Source organism: Drosophila hydei, unplaced genomic scaffold (assembly GCF_003285905.1).
Source record: "Drosophila hydei strain 15085-1641.00,03,60 unplaced genomic scaffold, DhydRS2 tig00000172-arrow-pilon, whole genome shotgun sequence".
Taxonomy (NCBI): Eukaryota; Metazoa; Arthropoda; class Insecta; order Diptera; family Drosophilidae; genus Drosophila; species Drosophila hydei.
The window spans coordinates 2,265,867-2,273,646 of record NW_022045682.1 but is presented as its reverse complement, the minus strand read 5'-3'; positions in this window follow the sequence as shown (position 1 = coordinate 2,273,646).

Genomic DNA, 7,780 nt, shown 5'->3' with positions numbered 1-7,780 from the left:
AAAATATTGTTGTCTCTTCTCGTCTGCCTTCTGCTGCTGCTTCCTCTTCCTCTTCTGCTTTTGCCCTTTAACAGGAAGAAGCACTGAAATGACAAATGGCGGCTAGTGCAATGAGGCGCAAGGCCCAGGCGCACGGCTCCTGTTGCCAGTCCTTTTGACCCTTGCCCTGACATTTTTGGTTATCGCGCCTTCATGTCATAACCGAGTCAGAGTCAGTGTCAGAGGCCAAGCACCAACAACACACAGAGTGCCAAAAGAAAAAGCTAACGATAAGATAATACTGACTGCAGAATACCCGTTCGTAGTTTCAGTTATAGAAATCATATAGCACATAGATCTGTAGATTCAGCTTTAAGACTGGGTAGGTTAGTTAGTTCTACCGATTTGCCATGCCCCAAAGGGGCGCTGCTCTGACTTTTGAGTAGCCAAATGCAGAGGTTCAAGCGTTCGAATTGAAGCAGTTGCAGCTTTATTTAATTTGCCACGCCTTCACTTAAGACTCTATAAGCTCGGAGCAGACTTCTCACGGTTCATGATAGGAAACCTATATGCCCCCTTTAGCCTTGTGTGAACGACCATAAAAAATAAAAAGCAACAGAAACTGAAAATTCTATCGAAGGAAGTTAGCAAAAGTTTTACGCTCTAATCTTGACAGGCGCCTAAGTAGCCTGTAATTAAGGTTCTTCAAGAGAGAGAGAGAGAGCGAGAGGGAGGGAGAGGGGGAGGAGCAGGTTGGCCCAAAAGAAAAAAGGGAAACTTAAAAATCAATGCAGCGCACTAAACGCTCATTACTCATATGGAATCGCTGCCACGCCCAGGCCCACGTCCCTCCCGTTGGGCCAGGTGTGCGGCCATAAAAACCACATTAAAAGCATTTAAAAAGTTGGCCTAATCTGCAACGAGGCCAACGGCAAAAGTTGGCTTAATGTTTTATGGCTCCAACCGCTGAATCTGTTCGCTTTTTATTTTTTTGGCTAGAGCAAATTGATTAAAAGATCAACGATTATCCACGCCCTTTAATGCTTCACTGCATTTCATTTAATTTGATTTCATTTCATTTCTAGTTATTGCGCCCGATTAATGAAAATGCTGCCTAAAGTCGGCTGAGCTTTGATTGAAATTGAATTGCTTTAATTCGATTTTGTTTTATTTGGCCTTAGACTAGTTGAAGCTGAGCTGAGAGCGAGAGTTGTATAGCTAGTTGGAGCTATATCTTTAATATATATATTAACAAAGATATAGCAACTAATCATTGGCCATCACGATTTTATGAAGGAGCAGTAAGAAAGAAAAAGGGCGAGAGAGGGATTGCGGCAGAGAGAGAGCGAGAGTGAGAGGGAGCCATGAGAGAGACAGTCATGAGAGTCGGCAGTCATTCGCAGCCCTGCAGCTGTGTCTGAATGTGGCTCCTTCTCCTCCACTGCATGCCATTCGAACTATATTATAAATGCCAGATATAATAATATAATAATAAATTACAAATATTTCACATATATATAAATATTGCAATAGAACTTAGAACGATCTCCAGTCAAACAAGGAAATTCATGAGGAGCTCAAAGACTCTTGGGCTCATCAAGCGATTTCCAGGCTAATCAAAGCTCATAAGAGACACACCAACTCCCTTGGCATCATGTTGTTTGCTGAGAGCAGCGTAATCCGCTGCCTTAGAAGATATCACCTGCAGCATCTTCCATGTTCTTTTGATTTCAAATTCAAGGTATTCAAAATCTGTGTATTCACTTCAGGCTTCCAACTTTTGAGGTAGCTTATTGATTATTATCGATTATGAACGAATGTTCTAAGCTATCGATACATGAACGGCCTTGGCTTGATGGACTCGTTGTTCTGATCTTGAATTTATATACTTTAGAGGCAATGCCACCTGTCCTTCTGCCACATAGACACAATACCAATATACCATTAATAAATAAAAAACAAATACAATTAACAAAAGAAAATTTTGCTTAACGCATAAAGTTTTGATTAGCTTGAGCTAAAAATAATTAGTAAGTCTGCATTTATTTTTTACATCATTAAGATTTTAAGATAAGCAAAACACTATTTAAATTTATAAAATATTTTGCTTATATATTTTATATCTTTTATGCTGCCATCAAATAAATTAAAGTCGAAAATCAAATTTCAATCCGTCATCCACTTGAGTGAAAATGTCCCTGAAAATTGTTGACTTTACAGTTCATAGACAGTCTAAGCCGTGTATCTCCCAAGCACTGTCAAATGTCAAGTGTAACTGCTTTGAATACAGTAGCAGCAGTGGCAGCAGCAGCAGCAGCAGCAGCAGCAGCAGCAGTCAGCCAGACATTTACCCTTAGCTTTAGATCATTTGCTAGACTTTCGCTAAATCGGAGTTGAGAAACTGAAAAAGTTTTTTGTTTATTATATGTTGGCTTTAAAAATGAAAGGAGTATATTCGTTCCACTTGAATATAGTAATACGGACAATTATACACATGCTTCGACTCAGTTATAATAGCCAATTTCTTATGCTTGACCAATAATGATATATTCTGATCTCATGTAGGCGTGGCAAATCGGAGACCCATCACACCTCACCTCAGTTCACCTCAGTTTACCTCAGATTACCTCAGCTCATCTCAGTTCACCTCAGTTGACTTCACCTCAGTTCACCTCACCTCACCTCGCCTCACCTCACTTCACCTCACCTCACCTCACATCACCTCACCTCACCTCACCTCACCTCACCTCACCTCACCTCACCTCACCTCACCTCACCTCACCTCACCTCACCTCACCTCACCCCACCTCACCTCACCTCACCTCACCTCACCTCACCTCACCTCACCTCACCTCACCTCACCTCACCTCACCTCACCTCACCTCACCTCACCTCACCTCACCTCACCTCACCTCACCTCACCTCACCTCACCTCACCTCACCTCAGCTCACCTCAGCTCAAATCAACTCCCCTCCCCTTATCTCCCGATATATCAGCCCACCTCATCTCCTCTACCGCTAAACAGATCTTGAACGCGTATTATCTAGTCGGTTACTCCCGACAAAAGGGCTGAACCTGATTTGTTTTCTTTTTGAATGCATCAAGTCAAAAAGTACTTGAGTCTCAATTCGCTTCGCACAATGGGGGAGCCATACTTCATTTATAAATTACGCAGGCATTAAAAGGGCAGATAGAAGCATTCAATGTGCGGCATGCCGCAGTCGAGCAGCCGCCGTCCGCCCTGTGCTTCAGCCTTAGACAGGCGCTCGCATCAATTGATGCGCCACATAAATCTTCAAGTATGTGAGTGGCTGACGACCTGTGCCGAGCTGCTATTTATCATTTAAGGCTCGCAGAGTCAGTTCGTCAAGCAGTCAGTCTTTCAGGCAGTCCGTCCGTCCGTCGGTCTGTCATTCAGTCAGTCATTGAGTCAGTTAGTCGGGACAGTCAATCATTCAGTGAGTTGAGCTATTGCAATTTTGCTACAATTTTGCTTTGAGCAGCGCTGTCCACTTCAACTTATATTTTTTTGCGCTGTTATTGCGAGGGTCGTTCCTCAAGTTGTTTATATTTGTATACAACATAATAACGGCTGAGTTAAGCCAGGCACAGAGGGCTGTCCTTTCGACTATCTGAAAGAAGAATGTGAAAGGTAGAGAAATGCAGAGAGAGACAAAGAGAGAGAGAGAGAGAAAGAGAGAAGGGAGAAAGAGGGAGAGCGATAGATAGAATAAAAGTGAAATTGGGCGTAAGAAAGCGGTATATAGAGAGAGATAAAGCAAGGAAGAGAGAGGCATAAGGAGACATGTATATAGTATATGTAAGAGAGAGAATGATATATGGGAAGATAGGGATAGAGAGAGGAAAACTAATACATAGAAATCAGAGTATACAAAGAAAATACAGAAATAGAGAAATAGTGTCAAAGAGATATAGAGAGACAGGCATTGAGAACATTAAAATGAGAGAGAACAGAGATAGAGATATTGAGAAGATTAGAAAGAAAAAAAAATAGTGTAAAAGACAGAGAAAGAAAAAGAAAGAGTCAAAAAGAAACAGGAGGCAGTAAGGCAGGCTGAGAGAGAGAGTGAGAGAGAAGGTACAACTAATCTCTTAGTATTTATATATTATATATATATTATAAATTTGATTTGTTTCTAAATTCATAAAGTCAAAAATGTTGCAAAAAGTAACTCAAAATATCTTAACTTATCTTTCTAATTACAGGCTGCTTCTCTCTGTAAGGCAGCCATTGCGAGCTTGCTTAAGCTCTGAATAACTTATGGAACAGCCCACGTAATATGTTTACTTGGAGAAAGGATTGTGCAGATGATGGGCGCTGGGCATTTGAAGGTGCTCGTTTCTCTCGGCTGGCAGCTGTAACCAGGCAGCTGGCACCTGGCACCTGGTACCTGGCACCTGCATGGGATGTTTTGTGATTTTAATGCCGATTGGCAGACAGGTTGCATAATCTAGGGGAGTGAGCGTGAGGGAGGCGAGTGTCAGGCGTTATCCTGGCCAGCGCTCGTAATGGACTTGGCACTTTGCAACTTAGCCATTGAAAATGTGTGTGTAAGTAGTTTAAATCGCATTCGCCAGGATACGGCGAGAACGCAGCCAGGACAGAGGCGGGACAGAGGCTGATGCTTACACTTGAATAAATGCCAGCAGGATGAAGGGGAGTGCAGCAGCTGCTGTAGCTGGATGATGAAGACGGCGTCGTTGTCGTCATTCCAATTGCAAATAAATAAGAATAAGAAGCGAGCTGCAAGGACGACAACGTGCAAAGGACTGAGAGAACAAAGTTGCCAAGACAAGGGCGAGGGCGAGGGCAGGCCGAGCGGTTATTTGGAATGAGGGAAAAGCTCGCACTGGGATTTGGCTACGGATGAGTTTTAAGTTTCTTGTAATAAAATTGCATCCGCAGGACTCAAGAGTTTTGCAAGAAAAGTGCAAAAATGAAGTGCAGATGCTTATCACAAAATATCCCCAGAGAGAGCGAGAGAGAGCGGGAGAGGGAGAGAGGTGCGAGGGAGTGAGATAGCTTGATTGAAGCGAAGCAGGTGTCAAAAAAATGAGAAATGCGAACGCATTTACACCAGCGCAGATAGTCGAGTTGTGGAGGAGGGGACTGTGGGGGAGTCTACTCATTACTTGTTGTCATGTTGCGATTACGTTACGAGTCTTACGTTACGTTGGGCGATACGTAAGTGCTGGCTGTACGCTCATTATCAAGTGCTGGCGTCTAGTCTACAGATTGGCTGTCTTTAAGCAAAGCTCTTCACAACGCTTTAGCCCCAAGGACATGAGTCGCTGTATGTGTGTGGGTGTGTGTGAGTGTGTGAGTGTGAGTGTCTCTCTGATGTATGACTGTCACATTTACGTGTGTGCGATAAGCTTGGCTAACAAGCGACGCGTTTACCAACTGACTTACTTACACTTGCCATATGAAAAGCTCGTAGCTCCTTCATCGTCTCCACTTCCTGCTTCAGCAGCTTCTCCTGCTCCTGCTGCTGCTGTTGCTGTTGCTACTACTCCTCTTCCAGCTTTTAATCCACATGCCAACATCTCGCTTCAAGTTGAGCTAATGTGCACATGTGTAGCTATACATTTCTATACTCAGCACATATACAAATGCTTAAATGAGGCTTATAGGACTAGCAAAGCATAGAATATAAAATATACAAGATAGCTGCTAGTCGGGCATTCTTGGTTCTATACAACTTCAATTTAATACATGCAGAATAAACAAATTTATTTCGCAGCTATTCGTGATGTTTGATTATAGGGTAGTGCTAGTCGAGCATTTTTACACAGCTTGGACTTTTGGTAATAAATATTCATGCTTTTTATAGCATTGATTCAGTTTGAAAATTTTCAAATTATATTCTAATATTTCTATTTATAGGGTAACTGCTAGTTGATCATTTCCCACTTTTGCTAAGAAAACTTTATGGGTATTCAAAAAACTATAATGCTGTGATTCACACTGAGTGATTCTTTTTACAGGGTAGTTGCTAGTCGATCATTCTTAGCTGCACATGCTTAATATAATCTTTGCTCGGTATTCCGAATGCCAAGTGTGCTCGTTTTCAATCTTTTAGCTCCTCTTATCCATTTCCGTCTACAGGGTATCTATAATATGGTTTTGTATTATTTGCATTAATAACTGTTTGATAAGAAATAGTATAAAAACATTAGTTACTGTTTGTTTGCTCAAATTCCAATCTCCGATTCTATGCTCTACTGCTATTTACAGGGTAGCTGCTAGTCGGTCATTATCAATCACTTCAGACTTAAATTAATCTTTGCTTAGTTTGAATGCTAGTTTAACATTTTCGATGCACTATTAAAACTTTTACAGGGTAGCTGCTAGTCGCGCACTCGCTGTGCTACGCGGGCTTAATTTAATTTCTGCCATGTATTACGTTATGCGCACGCAGTCAGCGAGAGTTTTTTTGTTGATTTTATTCCAATGGGTTTTTGTGCTTAACAATTGTTGCTTAATTAAAACATTTTTACATCAAACGCTGCACAGCAAATTTCAAATGGGAAATTTATTTTACGAATTGGTTTGAGAATAAATTATTTTTATTTAAAAGATTCCCCATTGATATTTATAATGAAAAACTGTAAAATGCATAAAATAATGTTGAAAGTTCAGGAATAATTGGGATGAAAAAAGTTCAATTTACATAAATATAATATATAAAATATATTAAAAATTCTCTTTATATTATATCTATATTGTTAAATATTAAAATTAGTTAATTTAACTTTTATTACTACTATACATACAATTTATATATAAATAATACAATTTATTAGAAAATATAATTAAAAAAAAAATAAACAAATTTTTAGATGTGTCAAATATTGTTATTTATTTAATTATTTAATTTTTAATGTAAACAATCTATTTTTTTGTTTTTCTTTTTTATTTTACGAATTATAAATTTTTAAAAAATTTTAGATCTCGATATTTTACATTACTAAAAATAAGAAGATATTAATAACATTTAGGAAAAATCAATTATTTTGAATACATTTGAAACAGGGTATTCCGCAGCTCATCAGCTCTTTGCTCACGCTGCCCGTGCTCAGTTCACTGTGTGCGAAAAACTTTGCCAAAGCAAAACTGTTGCTAAATGGTTTATGCACACATGAAAAATTAAAAAAAAGAAGCGAAGAAAAAGAGGAAAATATAGGAATGAAACGTGAGTGAAATAAATGTTACATGTAATGATTGCAAAAGTTATAAAACGTAAATTAAGTTGAACGAATGAAGAGTTACCGAGCAGTGAGCATGCTGTAAATACAATCCACACAGTCTTCACCACCCAACCATCCAACCATTCAACGACCCAACCGCCCAGCCAATGGGCCACTCTGCCCACGCTATATCCGCTAACCAGGAGCAGCTCCTCATGTTGTTTGCAATGTTATTTTGCAACTTTTATGCATGCAGAAAGCAGCTCAAGGAGCAGCCAGCAAGGACGCAACTGTTTGCACAACTATGAAATTAACTGCTTATTAAGGCAGCTAGCGGTGCGCAGTGGGTGGTGGGCGGCGGGCGATTCGTGGTACGCGGTGTGAGCTGTGAGCTGCGACTACTTCAAGTCGTCAAGTGAAAGTTTTACCAAATGGCATGGAAAATGTTTCGAGAGATATGAGAAGAGCCGGCATCATTAATTATTTTCCTCATTAGCGTTGCGATATGGGACTGCGTGTGCGTGTGTTGCTGTGTGTGTCAATGTGTGTGTGACAAAGAGTGTGCCACGGGCTACAGCAGCTGCCCTT